The sequence below is a fragment of the Chlorocebus sabaeus genome, chromosome 25 (assembly GCF_047675955.1).
Source record: "Chlorocebus sabaeus isolate Y175 chromosome 25, mChlSab1.0.hap1, whole genome shotgun sequence".
In the NCBI taxonomy this organism is placed as follows: domain Eukaryota; kingdom Metazoa; phylum Chordata; class Mammalia; order Primates; family Cercopithecidae; genus Chlorocebus; species Chlorocebus sabaeus.
The window spans coordinates 25,924,509-25,943,875 of NC_132928.1; the positions used below are offsets into that span (position 1 = coordinate 25,924,509).

At 45.2% G+C, this 19,367-nt stretch overlaps 1 long non-coding RNA gene across 1 annotated transcript; it reads left to right on the forward strand.

Moving 5' to 3' along the window:
* The first annotated feature begins 426 nt into the window (after window positions 1-426).
* LOC119619764 (uncharacterized) lies at window positions 427-17,149 on the forward strand. Its single transcript, XR_005236239.2, has 3 exons — window positions 427-1,221; window positions 1,322-1,389; window positions 16,952-17,149. It is a non-coding gene; the product is annotated as an uncharacterized lncRNA (long non-coding RNA).
* Window positions 17,150-19,367: the final 2,218 nt, after the last annotated feature.

Consider the following 19,367-nt stretch of genomic DNA (forward strand, 5'->3'; position numbering starts at 1 on the left):
CGGGAGGTGGGGCCTGGAGGGTGGTGAGCAGGATCATCGTGGGAGGCCACACCAGACAGGCCTCCAGCTGCTCTGCTGGGAGTGCCGGGGTTTCATTCCTCTCTCATTCTCATTTTTTCCCTTCTCAAATCTGTTTCCCATTAAAATGAAATGTGTTCTCCTCTCGGCTTTCTGCCTGGCTCCCTGAGCTGCGCCTGGCCCAGCTCTGAGAACCGGGCTGCGTTTGCTCCTTTTTAAGGCACCCACTAATTCAAACCAAGCAAGTGGGAGGCGGACTGGCCCGTGGGGCCAACCCCCATCCGCCTACCCTGGCCTTTCTCCACGAATGGAAAATTTGGCCTCAGCCTGCCCCTGTGACTAGAAAAAGCGGGGTCAGCTCATCAAAGCAGAACAGGGTTGTTAGCTAGCATTCCTCTTTCAGAGAAGGTTATATTAAGAAGGCGTGGCTCAGGGAGGGGGTTATTGGCCCTGGCTGGCCCCAGTCAGAAAGTTGTGGGGAGTTTGCTAGAGCAGGCAGATGCCTGCCAGGGTCAGGGAGAGCTTTCTGAGAGGGTGGTGAGAGACTGGGGAGGTGGGAGAGGGGTAGCTGTGAAAGGAAAATGTGTGGAGGTGACATGTCTGTAGGTTAGGCCAGGCCAGAAGAGAAGGTGAGAGGGAAGTGAGTGTTCCAGTCAGCCTTGCTGTCTTGGGGAAGATCCTGGGGTCCAGCCCACTGCCCCCTCCTCTCCGTCTCTCCTGCTCCCTGGGCTGAGGGAACGGAAGGAGCTGTGCCACCGTGAGGAGGAGGACCTCTATATGTGAGGGACCTGCTGGGGCTGGCTGCTGGGGAGTCCAGCTTTCTCTCAGTGGCTGAAGGGGACTATTTCTTTCCCAAGGGGCAGCTGCCATGCCACCACAGGAAAACCTGGCTTGCCGTTTTGGATACTTGGATTTTCCCACAGTGTGAGGGGGCTGGGAGTGTGGCCCAGGAAGGTGCACCTGAGGTGGGAGAAGAAAGAAGGAGACTGGTTGGGAGTCAGCTGAATTGGGGGCCGCAGAGGCTGGGGTGGGAGGGACGGAAGGATGTGTCAAAGCCCAGCCTCCCAAAGCTGAGCAAGAAGAGCATGACGGGAGGGTGTTTCCTGCCTCCTCGCCCACTCCAGTGCAAGGTCCTGTCTCCATCCAAATGCTGCAAGCACCACCTTTGGAGATCTGAGCATTTTCAGGAATGAACTCTGGGAAGTAAGTCCTGGCTTTGCATGCAGGGGAAATGCAGAAACAACAATGTAACAGGGCATGGTTACAGCTCCTAAACACACACCTGTTCCTTCTTCCTTTATAGTGAATCTCAAAGCTCAGCAAGGCATCTGGCTCCTTGACTCAAGACTACACTTCCCACCTTCCTGTGAGGTGAGCTGTGGCCTTGTGATGGAGTTTCAGCTGATGGGATATGAGTGGAAGGGACGAGTGCCACTTCTGGGTAGTTCCTTAAAGTCCGAGGCATATGCTCCACCTTCCCTGTACCCCTCTGACTGACTGGACAGTGGATGTGATGGCAGGAGCTGGAGCAGTCATCTTACTTATTTTGTTTTTTTAATTAATTTATTTATTTATTGAGATGGAGTCTCGCTCTGTCACCCAGGCTGCAGTGCAATGGTATGATCTCAGCTCACTGCAACCTCCACCTCTCAGTTCAAGTGATTCTCCTGCCTCAGCCTCCTGAGAAGTTGGGACTACAGGCATGCACCACCATGCCCAGCTAATTTTTGTATTTTTAGTAGGAATGGGGTTTTGCCACGTTGGCCAGGCTGGTCTCCAACTCCTGACCTCAGGTGATCCACCCGCCTCGGCCTCCCAAAGTGCTGGGATTACAGGCATGAGCCACAGTGCCCAGCTTTATTTATTTATTTATTTAATTTCTCTTTTTGAGACAGGGTCTCTCCCTGTCACCCAGACTGGAGTGCAGTGATGTGATCACGGCTCACTGCAGCCTCAAACTCCTGGGCTCAAGCGATTCTCCAGCCTCAGCCTCCCTAGTACAGGGACTGCTACCCAATAAGTCAGTAAGCAGGATGGTTGTCCTGATTCTAAATATCCTAGACCCAGGCCCGTCTCCTCTCCCTTTATCCTCAATTCAGGCAAGGTCAGGTGGTTGGGGGCCAAGTCCAGGTACCTGCCCTCGAGCCTCTTATTGTCTCTGTCACACACCAGGTGATGGATGATGTACACACAAAAGACCCACACCTATGAGCCTACTCAGATGAAGACATAACCCCACCTACCCCAGTTCTGCAGGGAAGTAAAGCAATACAATAATTCATGTGGAGTAGGAGTGGTGGCCACTTCCTGCTGGCTGTGGTGGCCAGTTGTTTGCAGCAGTTTATGCACTGGCTGTCTCCTCATCCAGTCAGAAATCTTCCTTCCCATTCAGGAATGCCTATTGCAATGCAAGGAAGTCAGAATGACATTATTAAGGATGTAGCCTTGAATTGTTTCTAATTTATTTATTTATTTTGAGACAGAGTCTCACTCTGATGCCCGGGCTGGAATGCAATGGCGTGATCTCGACTCACTGCAAACTCTGCCTCCTGGGCTCAAGCAATCCTCCCACCTCAGCCTCCCAAGTAGCTGGGACTACAGCCATGTGCCACCACACCCAGCTAATTTTTGTATTTTTTGTAAAGACAGGGTCTCACCATGTTGATCAGGCTGGTCTCAAACTCCTGAGCTTAAGCAATCCACCAGCCTTGGCCTCCTGAAGTGCTGGGATTACAGGTGTGAGCCACCGTGCCCAGCTCTAATTTATTTATTTTATTTATTTATTTTTTGAGACAGAGTCTCGCTTTGTCACCCAGGCTGGAGTGCAGTGGCGTGATCTCGGCTCACTGCAAGCTCCGCCCCCTGCGTTCACACCGTTTTCCTGCCTCAGCCTCCCATGTATCTGGGACTTCAGGTGCCCACCACCATGCCCGGCTAATTTTCTTTGTATTTTTAGTAGAGATGGGGTTTCACCGCGTAAGCCAGGATGGTCTCGATCTCCTGACCTCGTGATCCGCCCGTCTCGGCCTCCCAAAGAGCTGGGATTACAGGCATGAGCCACCGCGCCCGGCCTCTAATTTATTTTTAAAAGGTGAATTGCTTCAGAAGTGTTTTGAGCATTCTTAGCACCAGCAAATCTCTTTCTCCATTTTCACACCTGACTGGGGTAGGCCTGGTTGTCATGCCATCTCTGTGGAGAGTCACCCCCCGGGGGACTGCTTAGTGATCAGTGAAGCCTTCAGTTGGCCAGCTTTCCCTTCTATGGTCTACAGCACCACAGGCAGGGACAGGAGAGCACCAGTTCTTTAATGTGAACAGAACTCTCTCAACATCATCAGAAGGAACGTCTGCTGGTTTGGCCTCCCCAAGCATCCTTTCTGCCTTTTTCTGCTCGCAGCATCTTGCTTTCCCTTCTGGGAGTGCCTACTGCCTGTTGCATCTGACTGATGTCTGCTCTCTCCAGTACTTAGGCATGTGACCCCGTCAGACCAGAGTGTCTCTCCTGAGAACCCAGGGTTGTGGCCCCAGCAACAAGATAGATAACAGTTAGGTCTGAGTGCTCTTGACCCACGAATTCTTACTACTTTGAGTTTTGAGCAGGATTTACATAACAAATACATTAGAGCAAGCTCAAAGTTAGCCCTAAAATACTGTCATTTTCTCTTGATTTTAATATACTTTCTTGAAGAGGTGAGAGAAGGCTCGCACTATCCCTAATAGGTAGGAAGTTGTATGTCACCTGCATGATAGCTGTGGCCTGGGGTCCTGACCTTCCCAAGCATGGCTGTCCAAATCTTCTAGTTTAGGAATCTAAACTGGAAAATGTCGTCACTGCGCAGCACTCCCTTCAAACCATCCAGAGACCAGATATTTCCTTTTTCCTTAAAATACCACAGGAATAGGGTTACTAGATTTAATAAATGAAAATACAGGATACTCAGCTACATTTGAATTTTAGATAAACATGAATGAATACTTTTTTTAGTATAATTTTGTCCCATGCAATATTTGGGCATCCTGTATTGTGTCTGGCAACCCTACTCAGGGAAGAAAATGATGTTTCGTTCTTGGGGTTGACTTAAAAACACTCACCCTCTTTTACCCAATTCTGCTGTCCCTTCTCCCCCACAAGCAAATGGCTTCTGTAATAGTAGACATATTATTTACCAGATGGGTGGACCAAGGGTAGGCACCTGACACAAGATGGACCAACCAGTGCAGCTTCCTAAGAATTTTCCAAACAGTAAGTATGAAAGAATTAAGTGCTTTCAGGTGTTGGAGTTTGAGACATTAAGCTCAGGGACTGGTGGCAGCCTTGATTTCCAATACATGGACAGGACTGGCCTCTATTGAGAGAGAATGAGGTAGACTCACAGGCAGAAACAGAGAGTGCTGACAGTGTTCAATTATTAAACTCCAGTTGTTCTTGAGGGGCTCCTTGCCTTTGCCATGTTTCTTTTTCCTTTTTTTTTTTTTTTTTGAGACAGAGTCTCACTCTGTCTCCCAGGCTGGAGTGCAGTGGTGCGATCTCAGCTCGCTGCAACCTCCGCCTCCCTGGTTCAAGCAATTCTCCTGCCTCAGCCTCCCGAGTAGCTGGAATTACAGGCACATACCACCATGCCCAGCTAATTTTTGTATTTTAGCAGAAATGGGGTTTCACCATGTTGGTCAAGCTGGTCTTGAACTCCTGACCTCAGGTGATCCGCCCTCTTCAGCCTCCCGAAGTGTTGGGATTACAGGCGTCAGCCACCACACCTAGCCTGCCTTGTTTTCATAAACTAAAAATAAAATCCTAAGCCCCCCAACCAATTAAACGGACCCCCTCTTTGCCCAGGTGACCCCAGAGAAACCTGAAAACCTGAGTTCTTGGCCAGGAGGGGAGGGAAGTCAGACACACCTCATTACATCCTCTCCCTTTTGGAGTTTAAGCACAGCTGACCAGCATTAATGTTAAAACAGAACTCATAAGACTAAGACTAACAAAATGGACTCTTCGTGACAATAGATACTGAATTATAAACAGGACCTAAGGCCATGCCTGACAAGGAGTAATTTACACACTCCTACAGGTCGCTACAACCCAGTGTATTGGTTAATAGAATTCCTTATCTAAAACATCCCTTTCTGCTGACTCCAGATTTTTAAACAGAGCTTTACTCCTTTAGCCAATGACAAATTAAAGAATTTCTAAGTCCACCTATAACCTGTAAGCTCCCCCACTTCAAGATCTCCTGCCTTTGCAGGCTGAACCAATGTATACCTTCCATGTATTAATTTATGACTTTGCTTGCAAGTCCTATCTCCCTAAAATGTATAAAACCAAACTGCAGGCCTGGCATGGTGGCTCACACCTGTAATCCCAGCACTTTGGGAGGCCAAGGTGAGCAGATCACCAGGTCAAGGGATTGAGACCATCCTGGCCAACATGGTGAAAACCCATCTCTACTAAAAATACAAAAAAAAAATTAGCTGGGTATGGTGGCAGGTGCCTGTAATCCCAGCTACTTGGGAGGCTGAGGCAGGAGAATCACTTGAACTCAGGAAGCGGAGTGAGCTGAGATTGCTCCACTGTACTGTATTCCAGCCCGGTGACAGAGCGAGACTCCGTCTCAAACAAAACAAAACAAAACAAAACAAAACAAAAACCTGTAGTCCCCAACTGCTTCCTGCATACTATCTCAGGACCTCCTGAGACTGTGTTCCCGGGCCATATTCATTCATATTGGCTCAGAATAAACCTCTTTAAAATATTTAGAGCCTGGTTTTTGGATTAACATTTTGATTATTTATGCTTTTTTAGTTTACATGAACTATTAAGTTCTTTTTGCCCAAGGGTTGAAACAAAATACAAGTTGCAACACTTTATCATATTGCAGTCAGCTGTTAAGTTTCTGTTCCCAAGATGTGAGGAGGAGCAGTGTCTTACTCATCTTGGTCTCCTCGGCATCTAACCCAGCAACTGGCATAGAGTAGGAGCTCAATCATGTTTTCAATAAATTAATAAATGAGTGCCTGGGCATGGAGATGAGCAATGTAGTGCACATTTGACTGATTTGATTTCTTCTTTTTTAAATAATGAATTTATTTCTTTTTAATTATCTTTGTAGAGACAAGGTCTTGCTACGTTGCTGAGGCTGGTCTTGAACTCCTGGCCTCAAGTGATCCTCCCACCTTGGCCTCCTAAAGTCCTGGGATTACAGGCATGAGCCACCATCCTCAGCCATGATTTGATTTCTTGACAGAAACTCACCAAACATCAGGAATCTTTTCCACTAGCTCACTGGAAAATCCTGAGACTTAGAGAATCTCTCACCCCACAGCTGGCCAGAATGGGAGGCAAGGTTGTGGTTGGGTTACATGCTTTTGCCCAGGTAGGAAAGTAATGAGGCCTTTATGATAAGGATCATGGTTGCCAAAACAACCATGGTTGCTTCCAAAGTAGCCTCCTTGCATTATGCAGTTTTTTTTTTTTTTTAAGTTTATTTTTAATTATTTCTTAGAGACAGGATCTCACTCTATGGCTCAGACTGGAGTGCAGTGGCATGACTATACCTCACTGCCTCCTTGAACGCCTGGGCTCAAGTGATCCTCCTGCCTCAGCCTCCCAAGTACCTGGGACCACAGGCACACACCACCATGCCTAGCTCGTTTTCAAGTTTTTTGTAGAGACAGGGTTCTGCTGTATTACCTTGAACTCCCAGGCTCAAGGGATTCCTCTGCTTCAGCTTTCCAAAGCGCTGGAATTACAAGTGTGAACCATTGCGCCTGGCCTCTGCAATTGTTTTGATTTCCTTTCTAAACAGATGAGAATGAAATATGAGCAAATCCAGTTGGGTCCTTCTAAAGAGGCTCTGGGGAGATGACACTGGCTGTCTTTGTCTATGCCCAGGACAGCTCCCAGAGAACTGTGGGGAAGCATAAGAAAGGGTCCCTACCGGGTATGCCCAAGGTGGTGCTGTCAAGAACAGTGGAACTTGGCTGGGTGCAATGGCTCACGCCTGTAATCCCAGCACTTTGGGAGACTGAGATGGGTGGATCTCCTGAGGTCAGGAGTTCAAGACCAGCCTGGCCAATATGGTGAATCCCCATCTCTACTAAAAATAAAAATACAAAAATTGACTGGGCATGGTGGCGGGTACCTTTAATCCTAGCTACTTGGGAAGCTGAGGTAGAAGAATCACTTGAACCCGGAAGGCAGAGGCTGCAGTGAGCCGAGATCACGCCACTGTACTCCAGCCTGGGCAACAAGAGTAAAACTCTGTCTCAAAAAAAAAAAAGAAAAAAAACCTCAAGGCCTGAGCCTTGAGTTCCAACATGTCCTGCCTGGCCTTTGTCTCGTCATGCCCATTACCCTGATTCAGTATTCTCAAAAGCCGGGAACATAGTTGCCTTCTAGTCTCAGGTTATACCAGAGGGGGGCACCTGGATGCACAGCACTCCCCCCACCACCCCACCCCGTAGACTTTCAGGAAAGAGGAGTCAGCTCTCAGTGGGACTGCCAACCTGTCTGGAAGCAGAGAGGACAGCAAGCTCTGCAGCATCCCTAGAGAGTCTCCCAAACTGCAGGGAGACAGCTCTCTCTCTTTGCCAGTGGAAGAATGAACTTCTATCGCCCTCTGCACTCAAGGAACTCCATCACCTCTAAATTATTTGTGTCAACCACTGGAGTCCAAGGAGAATTTCAGAGCTGGGAGAATTTGTTTGTATTTTCACCATTTATAATGCTGTTTTTGTCAGACCAATTTGCTAACACAAAAGGATGGCCTAACGTTCAATTATGGAGAGAGGAAACACAACAAGCAAACTAAAGCCTTTGCAACATCACAGTGAATATTATCTTTGGCAAAATGTAAAAAAAGTGTGGGGGAGAAAAGGCTGCTAGGAAGGTGCTGTTACTAAGGGGTTTGTCAGCTGATCCCCAAGGCCCCTTTTGGCTCTGAAGTTCTGGAGAATTAGATTCTTTCCTACATTTGTTCTGCTTTCTTTGTCCTTTTATCGCATATTTTATTTCACCAGGTTTGTTTCTTCTATGCTCATCACATTTGCATGCTGATTTTTCTAGCAATGTTGAGGAAAGTCTCTCTCTGAATGGAAATTTTGATAGCACAATGGGTGGACCGGACAGTTGTGATTTGCAGAAATGTTTCCTCACAGCTGTCTTACCTGCAGGAATATTCTTGTTGGGACATCCTAAGGAGTGTGCCTTCTTGTCTTTTGTTCCTTGAATAATAACCTGATCATTTACTGACCTGTTGACCTAAAAATAAATTCCATATCACTTCTCTCTCATTAACGATGTGTCAACTGTTATGGTAAGAGATCCAAATATATTATGATATAAATTATTATTTATATTTAAAATTCCTGTTTTTTAAACCAAGTCTCACTCTGTTGCCCAGGCTGGAGTGCAGTGGCACCACCTCAGCTCACTGCAGTCTCCGCCTCCCGGGTTCAAGTGATTTTCATGCCTCAGCCTCCTGAGATTAGAGGTACCCACCACCACGCCCAGCTAATTTTTTGTATTTTTAGTAGAGATGGGGTTTTACCATGTTGGCCAGGCTGGTCTCAAACACCTGACCTCAAGTGATCTGCCCACCTTGGCCTCGAAAAATACTGGGATTACAGGCATTAGCCACCACACCCAGCCCCATTTAAGACTCTTTACAATCCTGTTGGGAGATATTATTCTCATGTGACAAATGAAGAAAGTGAGTCCTGATGAGATTAAGAAACTTGATGCTGTCACATAGCTGGTAAGTGGCTGAGCCAGGGGTGGGATCAAAACTTTCCTGACTCCAGAATCTTTCTTTTTTTTTTCTCTTTTCTTCTCTCTCTCTCTCTTTCTTTCTTTCTTTTTTCTTTTTTTTAGAGACAGGGTGTTGATCTGTGGCCCAGGCTGGAGAGCAGAGGCTGCTCATGGCAGCCTCAACTTTCTGGGCTCAAGCAATCCTCCCACCTCATCCTCAACCTGTAGCTGAAACCACAAGCATGAGTTACCACAGCCAACTCAGAATCTTAATGAGTTTGTGTAACTGTCTCCTTTCCCTGCCCGCTTTCCCTAAATTGTTAATATCATCCTCTTTCTCTTCCCTCAAGGCATTTCCCAGTCTATATTTTCCAGTGTAGGGAATCTTCATTTGGGTTTGCAGAAGAGCTTCAGGGAATGAGTGAGCCCCACAAAATTGTATGCACCTGCTATATGTAGCTATTTGTATACATGCTTCTGAACGAGGTACCACCACTTTCATCACATTCTCAAATGGTTATTGGACTCTGAGTGTTGGTGTGAGGTGGCTCGTTCCAAGGATCTCAAGCTTCAAGTTTTAGGACAGAGGTTACCAAATGTGAGTGTGCATTAGTCTTACCCAGGAAGCTTGTTAAAATGCAAATGTTCTATCTCACCCCCATTGACTTATTGACTTATTTGGTAGATCTGGGGCCAGACCAGGAATCTGCATTTTAATAAGCACCTCGGTTGAATGTGACACTGTAGATCATGCCTCCTTAGGAGAATAGTTTATTCTCCTTGACAAGTTACTCAATAGTCCTCATTCAGTCTCCTGGTGACCCTGGATTCTTGAGTTACCCCACCACTTAACTGTAGTGATTTCCTTGAAATAGATCCAGGCATTTTCCACTTCTCCTATGACAGATTCTTAACCTTATTAGTACTGACTGTCAGGGTTGTGCTCCATGGAAAGAGAAAATTGACCAGGCACAGTGGCTCATGCCTGTAATCCAATTGCTTTGAGAGGGCGAATCGGGAGGATCAATTGAGCCTGGGAGTTCGAGACCAGCTTGGGTAACATAGGGAGACCCCCAACTCTACCTAATGCTAATACCCACAACAATAATAATAAATAAGGAAGAGAAAATTCAAAATATTAGGACAAATCAAGAGGAATTGCAACAAATTCTCCCTAATGGAAGAATTTGCTGGATACTCCAGAACTGATGCCATCAAGACATACTACCTACTCAATATTAATTCTCACTCTGCCCTCAGGAGAGGGATTTTCTTTTTCTTTGTTTTCAAAGACAAGGTCTCACCATGTTGCTGGTCTGGCCTTGAATTCCTGGGCTCAAGTGATCCTCAAGCCTCAGCCTCCCAAGTAGCTGGGATTACAGGTGCGTGCCTCCATGCCTGGCCTGACAGAAGGTTTCTAAGATGATTGTCCTTGTCCCCTTCCTACTATACATTGACACAATTAGGATAGCTGGAGTTTTAAAAACCAGATGCCTCTCTTGGGCTTTCATGGAGGACTCCCTCAGGAAGGCCAGTGGCTCTCTACTCAGAGGCTTCCTAAAGTGGCCTTCACCTGGATGAGTCCACTCAGGACCAGGAAGGGACCTCAGCCTTGCAGGTTCTTCAACCTTCATGGCGGATATGTGGGTCATTTTTTCTGCAATGACCAGGTTAGCCTACCCCCCTTTGTCAATAGGAAGCTGATGGGATATGAAACTCTGTGACACTTGTCATTGTATTTTAGGTCAGACATGACTAGAGTGGCCACCTGACTCATCCTAGGTCAATTAAATTTTCTCTTGGATTTTAAAATAAAGAGGCTCAGAGACCCTAAACTGTATGGAGCTGGAAAATTAAGTGAATTAAGGTCTGAGACAGATATATCTGATTTTATAAGCAAATGGAACAGAAAAAGTCTATTGGGGAGTAGCATTGGGAGAGAGACAGAGAAAGTTGCCAGTTTCCGTTTTTTTCTGTGCTCAGTTGTTTTCTGTTCTTGGTTATGAAACGCCTCTGTAAGTCTTTCAATAAATCCCTCTTTTTTTTGCTAAAGTAAGCTCAAATGAAATTTTTTTTTTTTTTTTTTTGAGAGGGAGTTTTGCTCTGTCACCCAGGCTGCAGTGCAGTGGTGCAATCTTGACTCACTGCATCCTCCACCTCAGCCTCCCAAGCAGCTGGAATTATAGGTGCCTGCCACCATGTCCAGCTAATTTTTGTATTTTTAGTTGAGATGGGGTTTCACCATGTTGGCCAGGCTGGTCTGGAACTCCTGACCTCAAATGATCCATCTGCCTTAGCCTCCCAAAGTGCTGGGATTACAGGTGTGAGCCACCATGCCTGGCCCAAATGATTCTTTACTATAGCACTTCCCAAACTTTTCCACTGCAGATAGAAAATGCTACTTGCATGTAACAAATTTTACTATGGTATAAGCACACTTGCACCATTCATGGTACCACATTTGGGGAGTTTCACTTTACTATGACATAAAATAGGATAAGGAAGAAGGTTTGTAACCAGTAGACTGCCAGAGAAAATACGAAGTAGGCTGTGGAGTTGAAATACAATATGGGTTCATGCTGAGGTGGAATGTGGGTGTAAAGATTCCCTCCTTCCAGGACAGGTAACCAGTGGCTTTTAGTACAAGACGTCTCAGCCTCTTGGAACCTAGCCACAGTCTGGTTCACTGAGGTCAAAGCTTTGGGGAATGGTAGCTGCAAAACTCTAGACTGACTGTGCTGGTTCTTTCTTACAGCCTTGTGTCCTAGAGTAGAGCAAAAAAGGGACAGACTCCAGTCTAGGTTGCCCAGTTGAAAGCATTTAGGGCAATTATATAGTTAATCCCTTTGTGGGACACCCTTTTTGCTCTGCCAGTATCAACTCTCAGAGCTGCGAGAGACCACATTGAGAAATTATGAATTCATCTTGCCAGACAGCAACAGTTGAATTCTCTGCCATGCCCTTCCTTTGGCTCAGGTTAATGCCTTAATTAGAAAAGAGAGAGATTCTTGGCCGGGCATGGTGGCTCGTGCCTGTAATCCCAGCACTTTGGGAGGCAGAAGCGGGGGAATGACTTGAGCCCAGGAATTCAAGACCAGCCTGGGCAACATGGTGAGACCCTGTCTGTACCAAAAAACAAAAACAAACAAACAAAAAAACTTAGCCAGGCATAGTGGCACCCTCCTGTGGTTCCAGCTACTCAGGCTGCTGATGAGGTGGGAGGATTGGATTGCTTGAGCCCAGAAGGTCAAGGCTGCAGTGAGCCATGTTTGTGCCTCTGCACTCCAGCCTGGGTGACAGAGCAAGACCTTGCCTCAAAAAGAGAGACAGAGAGAGAGAGAGAGAGAGAGACCCTGATAACTAAAAATGAGCATAACTGAGAAATGGGGAACCTGGGCCCTGGGCCCCTCCAGAGCACTCCCCACTGCATGCCCTATAAAAAATATCAGATGTATTACATGAGAAAACACATTCTTTGATTCAGACAGGAATGTAGGGAGGTCTGGGTGTCAGACTTGAGAACAAACATGACAAAGGAGACCCAGTCCATTTTTTTCCCCTGAAGTAGAATAAATAAGAAAAAAAAAGGAGAGTTGGGTGTAGCCCAAGTTGCTGCTAAGCAGAAGAGACCTTGCAGAAGTGGTCACTGCAGACCAATTAAGGAGCTGTTTCTAAATAACTGGCAAGTTATTTATTGCTTATAACCAATAGAATTCCTTAAAATAAAATTGACAAACAGCCCACCAGGTCTCTACGGAAAAAAGATGCCCCCGTCCTTCATTCAAATGAACATGTCAAGGAGTCTTACCTCTGCAACAGCTGCCAGGCACCGCACAAAAGTGCACTGCCATGTTCTGGAAGCAGAGCATCAGTTTATTCACATACAATGTGAAATACCATGCTAAACTTTAAAGTTTGTTGAAGAAAATACCCAAGAATAGCCAAGAAGGTCAGGCATGGTGGCTCACGCCTGCAATCCCAGCACTTTGAGAGGCCAAGGCAGGCAGATCACCTGAGGTCAGGAATTCAAGACCAGCCTGGCCAACATGGTGAAACCCTGTCTTTACCGAAAATACAAAAATTAGCCAGGCCTGGTGGCACATGCCTGTAATCCCAGCTACTCAAGAGGCTGAGGCAGGAGAATTGCTTGAACCCGGGGAGATCGAGACCATTCTGACCAACATAGTGAAACCCCATTTCTACTAAAAATATAAAAATTGGCTAGGCATGGTGGCACTTGCCTGTAGTCCCAGCTACTCGGGAGGCTGAGGCAGGGGAATCGCTTGAACCTGGGAGGCAGAGGTTGCAGTGAGCAAAGATCGTGCCACTGCACTCCAGCCTGGCAATAGAGCAAGATTTTGTCTCAAAAAAAAAAAAGAAAAAGAAAGAAAGAAAGAAATTATTATGGTGGCATTTTAAATTATTGGGTATGAGGTATTGGAATTATTAGATTTTAATTTGAAAATAAAATGAACTTAGATTTACACCTCACATCATATCAAAAAATAAAATTCCAGATGAATTAAAGATCTAAACATAAGGAAAAAAATTAAAAAGTAATATAAAAAATAATATTATAACAGGCAAAGTTTTTTAAAAAGTGAGCCATGAATACCAGAAACCATAAAAGAAAAGATTATCAGATTTGAGAGTATAGAAATGTTACACTTCTTTTTGAGGAAATATATTATAAACAAAATCAAAAGGCAAGTAGCAGACTGAAATAAAATACTTGGAACATATAGTCAATCACTATTAATTTCAACAAACAAACAAGAAAAACAGTGAAATAGTGTAGCCAGGCACAGTGGCTCACACCTGTAATTCCAGCACTTGGGGAGGCCAAGGCAGGCAGATCGCTTGAGCTCAGGAGGTTGAGCTCAAGCCTGGGCAACATGGTGAAACCCAATCTCTATGAAAAATACACAAAATTAGCCATGCCTGGTGGCTGACGTGCACCTGTAGTCCCAGCTACTCAGGAGGCTGAGGGAGAAGGATTGCTTGATTCCAGCAGGTTGAGGGTGCAGTGAGCAGAGATCCCACCACTGCACTCCAGCCTGGGTGACAAAGTGAGATCCTCTCTCTCTCTCAAAAAACAAACAAACAAAAAAAAACAGGAACAAAAAACCAGTCTAATAATTTTATTTTTTTTGTGATGCAGTTTGCTCTTGTCGCCCAGGCTGGAGTTCAATGGCGTGATCTTGGCTCAATGCAACCTCCTTCTTCCAGGTTCAAGTGATTCTCCTGCCTCAAACTTCCAAGTAGCTGGGATTACAGGCGCCTACCACCACCTCCAGCTAATTTTTGTATTTTTAGTAGAAATGGGGTTGCACTGTGTTGGCCAGGCTGGTCTCAAACTCCTGATCTCAGGTAATCCACCCACCTTGGCCTCCCAAAGTCCTGGGATTACAGGCGTAAGCCACTGCACCTGGCCCAGTCTGATCATTTTAAAATGTAATTTATAACAGAATACAAACAACTTAGAAATAGAGCATACCAGCAAAATAAAATAAGACCAACTTACTACTTTCTACCCATCACATTGGCTAAAGTTAAAACACAAAATAAAGTATCATCAAGGCTTTTGGGAAACAGTTATGCATGTACATCTTTTTTTTATACCATCCTGTCTCCAGATACACATATATCCTTGATAGGAGTGGAAATCTAAATTTGTACCAAGTTTTTGGAAGGCAGTGTGTAGTCTGTATTCCATTTTCATTCAATTTCCAGGAATTTATTCTATAGAAAAACTTACACATGTACAGTCATGAGTAATGTATGGGTACAAGGATGTCTTTAGCAGCTTACGAGAACAACAAAAACAACAACAACAAAATAAAACTAGATCATTTCCTATTTCTGTTTCTTTCTTTGAACAAGGTACAATTGATTAAGTTGACATTCAACAAATTATAATTCTTCTTGCGGAAATTACATCCAATTTACTTTGATTGGAGTCTAAGGCATTTCCAAACTCTTCAGTCACACTTTCCAGAAAATGTCTCAGTTTATTCCCGCATTCACTTTGTATGAGTTTTACTGTTTTAATTCTCAGAGGACAATCTGATTTTCTAGGACTCATGTATTAGCAATTAGAAAACTGGTAAAATGCCATGTGGATTCAATGTTACCAACTTTCCTGTCCCACTTTAGAGACTAAAGGGCTGTTGCTCTTATGGACTCATGGCCAAATTGTTGAGGTAGAGGGATTCTAAATGCAAGGTATGGATGTTGGGGATGCAGAGGAGAAGGGAACCAAAAGAGGAGTTACTAGTAAGTGCTCGTCATCATAAAAAGCAGCAGATCACACCGTGGGCTATTTTACTCCCTAGGAGACGTTTGGTCATACCTGAGGAAGTTTTGGATTGTCACGACTAAGAGGCTGTTATTGGCATCTAGTTGGTAGAGGCCAGGGAGGCTGCTAAGTATCCTGCAATGCACAGGACATCCCCCCACAACAAAGAATGATCCAACCCAGGATAACAATAGTACTAAGATTGACGACTGATGTAAGGGGATACAAAGCACCTTATATGGATTATTTTATTAATAGTTGCAATGACTCTATGAGGTAGGAACAATAGAAAATCTCCTAATAGACTTTCACTAATTCAACTCACTAATCAAATTAACGGATGCTCTCTGCTTGTTCCATAAAACATATGCAGTGATGTTTACAGTCACAAAATGTTCAAGGCCGGCCACTCTCTGGAATGCCTGTGCACTTCTGCTTCATCACTAGAGCTGTACTTACCAAGTTGATTTTAGTAATAGACTTTTTAGTTTTTTATTATTGTAATTATGTATTTTAGTCACATATTACATAAATCAGAGTTTCCCAATCTTTTTTTTTTTTTTTTTTTTTTTTTTTGAGGCAGAGTTTTGCTCTGTTGCCCAGACTGGAGTGCAGTGGCATGATCTTGGCTCACTGCAACCTCCACCTCCTGGGTTCAAGCGATTCTCCTACCTCAGCCTCCCAAGTCGCTGGGATTACAGGCATGCACCATCACACCAGGCTAAGTTTTCTATTTTAGTAGAGATGACTTTTCACTATGTTGGCCAGGCTGGTCTGGAACTCCTGACCTCAGGTGATCCACCCACTTCTGCCTCCCAAAGTGCTAGGATAATAGGCATGAGCCACCACGTCTGGCCCCAAGAATTTTCCAATCTTGGCATTGACATAAATGAATGAAATGAGTGCAGAGATAAAGGGAGTTGTTTCTGTGATAGCATAGTCTCATGTGGCAGACACTATGTCCTCACAAATCTGTCTCCTCTAATTGCTGGGCACAGAGTTGGACTACATTTCCCAGAACCCTTTGCATTAGAAGGGACTATGTCTCTACTTTTCTTACCAAGGGACTGTGGGCAGAAGTGGTATGCTTCCACTTCTTATCTTCCAGGCTGAGGTAGTCAGTTAAGAGCGAGTGTGCCTCCATCATCCTTCCCTTCTTTCTTTCCCCTTCTTCTCAGTTGATGCATTCAAAAGCAGTAACCTTGGAAGCCACACATGAAAGATTGCAGAGCCAAAAATGAAGGGCCTACACATCCCTGAATCATGCTTGGAGGAGAGTCACTCATCAATTAGGAGCACCTGCTTTGGCCTCTATGTGAATAAGAAGCTTATATTGTTCTCGAATTGCTACACATTTCTGGGTTTGATTGTTAGAGTAAATAGTATTTTCTTAAAAAAAATACAACTGGGTTGAAAGTTTTGGAAATACTTGTAAAAGTGAGTCCCTCAAAATTCACAATTAAATTAGGTGTGGAGGCTGGGCACAGTGGCTCATGCCTGTAATCACAGCAGTTTGGGAGGCTGAGGCAGGGGGATCACCTGAGGTCACCTGCCTCAGGTGGCCAACATGGTGAAACCCTGTCTCTACCAAAAATACAAAAGAAAATTAACAGGGTGCGGTGGTGGCTGCCTGTAATCCCAGCTGTTCGGGAGGCTGAGACAGAAGAATCTCTTGAACCTGGGAGGTGGAGGTTGCAGTGAGCCGAGACCACGCCGCTGCATTCCAGCCTGGGCGACACAGCAAGACTCCGTCTCAAAAAAAAAAAAAAAAAAAAAAAAAAGAGAAACAAACAAACAAAAAAAATTAGGTGTGGGAGAGACAATGGTAAAATGTTAGGAATGAACTCATAAGTATCTAACAGAATTTTATATTTTTATTTATTTTTAAGAGTCTTTAAGCTCTGGCTTCATTTTGAGGAAATCATTGACTACGCATTGCTGGCATGGCTCATGGAAGGAAATCATCTTGGATTCTAATCAGCAAAACCAAAGGCCCAGACTTACATCAAAAGATTGACCTATATTCACGCGCATTTAGCTATTTTAAGTGGAAACTCAATGTTTAAAGTAAATATGTATCATTTTTTATGATGTCTGGCTTTAACTAATTTTTAAAAATAATCTTCTCACCACTAGTCTCAATCCCATTGAATGAGAGAACTTCTAGAGTTCTGCCAGTTTACAAAAGAGGAATCTGGGGTTCCAGAAGGTATGATGACTTTCCCAAATCATGTGACTAGCAGGTGGCCCAGCCAGAATTTACTCTAGTCTCCCACTCCTCCACTGTTACTTGTGGTGTCTTTTCTTTCTCTTGGGAGCTCCGGAATACTGAGCCAAAGGCCATGATATCTGTATCTGATGGAGAAGCCAGTTCTGGCTTCCAGAACCCATTGTTACAAAAAATGGGTAGCAAATGCTCCCATGGAAGTTGCCCATTTGGCAAATGCTTTAGTTTTTAGGGGTACTTAACTGCATGAAAAATAGAGCCAAGAAGCACAGACCCTGGCTCTGTGTCAGTCCTGCTCAGAGATCCCAATGCAGGCTCCACCTCAATGCCACTGGTGTCTCCATCTCTGCAGTGCTATAGCCACCAGTCCTCGGGAAATGCTCCCGATCTCAGGCTCCCTCTCACTGTCCCAGAACTTTCTTTATGGTTCACAAACACATTAAGCACATTATCTTGTTTAAGTCTCTCAACCACCCTGTAAGTTAGGCAGGGCAGATTTAACCTCATCTTACAGAACGTTGAAGCTGAGAGGGATTTCATTATTTTCTGAGGTCCCATGGCTGCTATGTGGCAGGGTTAGAAAGGAAATATCAACACAGGTTTTGTATTTCCCAGTTCCATATTCCTTCTGCCACATCACGTGAACTTCTGCTACCACATCAGATCTTGTCACTCTACAACCCTGTGTGCTTTCAGCAGAGGCAGCTTGGTGCCCTGGTTAGAGAAGGTCTTGGGCCGTGGCCAGAACTGGTTTGAGCCAGGGCTCTGACTCTTATCAGCCTGAGCTGCGGTTTCTTCATCTTTTACGTGGATGTGAATAAACAGATCAACTCATTCATGAATGGTGAAGACTGTACATATTTTGTGAGAAAGTCATGATTGCAGTGCCTGGCTCATAGTAAATGTTCCATCACTACTCACCCCCCACCCATCTGCTCTCTACAGTTTGTGTTGTACCTGTACCCACCTGAGTGCTGATGTCTGTGCCTGCACCTGTACCTTGCATTCTACCCCTACCACTGACTAAATGCTGGGCCTCTTCTGCCTGGATGGAAGCTTCCCAAGATCAGGGACCATGATTCCTTCATGAAAAAATGCTGTGAGATGGCTTCTCTCCTTGACCAGGAGCCAGGAGATCTGGATTCCAGTCTTGTGTTACTTTCTTCCTCCGAGCCTCAATTTCCCATTTGTAAAGTGAGGGAGTTTGGCTAGGTGCTCTTTTGAATGATGATGATCCATGGTTTCCAGATCTCTCACGTCAGACTAGAAGCTCCCTGGAAGCTAGAGGAACAGTGGCTGCCTCACCCCCTGGATATTTCCACCCCAGAAAGGGCTCTGCATATTCACAAGCCTTTAAGTGCACAGCATTGTGTGCCAAGCGTGGTGCTACCATCTTGGGAGAGAGACAAGGAACAGAAAACAGTTCTTGCCCCCAGGAGTCCTGCCTGCCAGACTTATTGAGGAGCGAACACAAACACAAATTAAAAAGCTGAAGATCCTAGCTCAAGCCCTGGGCATCTCTCCACTGGAGAAATACAAACAACCTCCTAACAGACCTTCTTGCTTCTCATATCCCTCCTTGTCAGTTCATTATCTCAGCTATACAAAAGTCTAAGACTGATCAGCTCACCTGTCTCAAAGCCTTTCATGGCCCCCTCTGTCTTTCCAGTGACAATCTGAACTCATTAGCATGATACGAAACCCTTTGCTATCAGGCCTCTGCCTGTCCGGCAGGGTTCCAATCATGATCACTTTTCACTGGCAACCTGGACTCTGGACATTTGGCACCACCTCCCCTCATCCTATCCCTCACCTCTACCCCAGTAAGCTCGGTCAACCTTTGCAACCACCATGACTCACTTGATTAGCTTAGGTACAATCTGATGACATCTCTTTTTTTTTTTTTTTTTTTTTTTTGGAGACAGGGTCTCGCTCTGTCGCCCAGGCTGGAGTGCAGTGGCGCGATCTCGGCTCACTGCAAGCTCCACCTCCCGGGTTTACGCCATTCTCCTGCCTCAGCCTCCCGAGTAGCTGGAACTACAGGCACCCGCCACCTCGGCCGGCTAGGTTTTTGTATT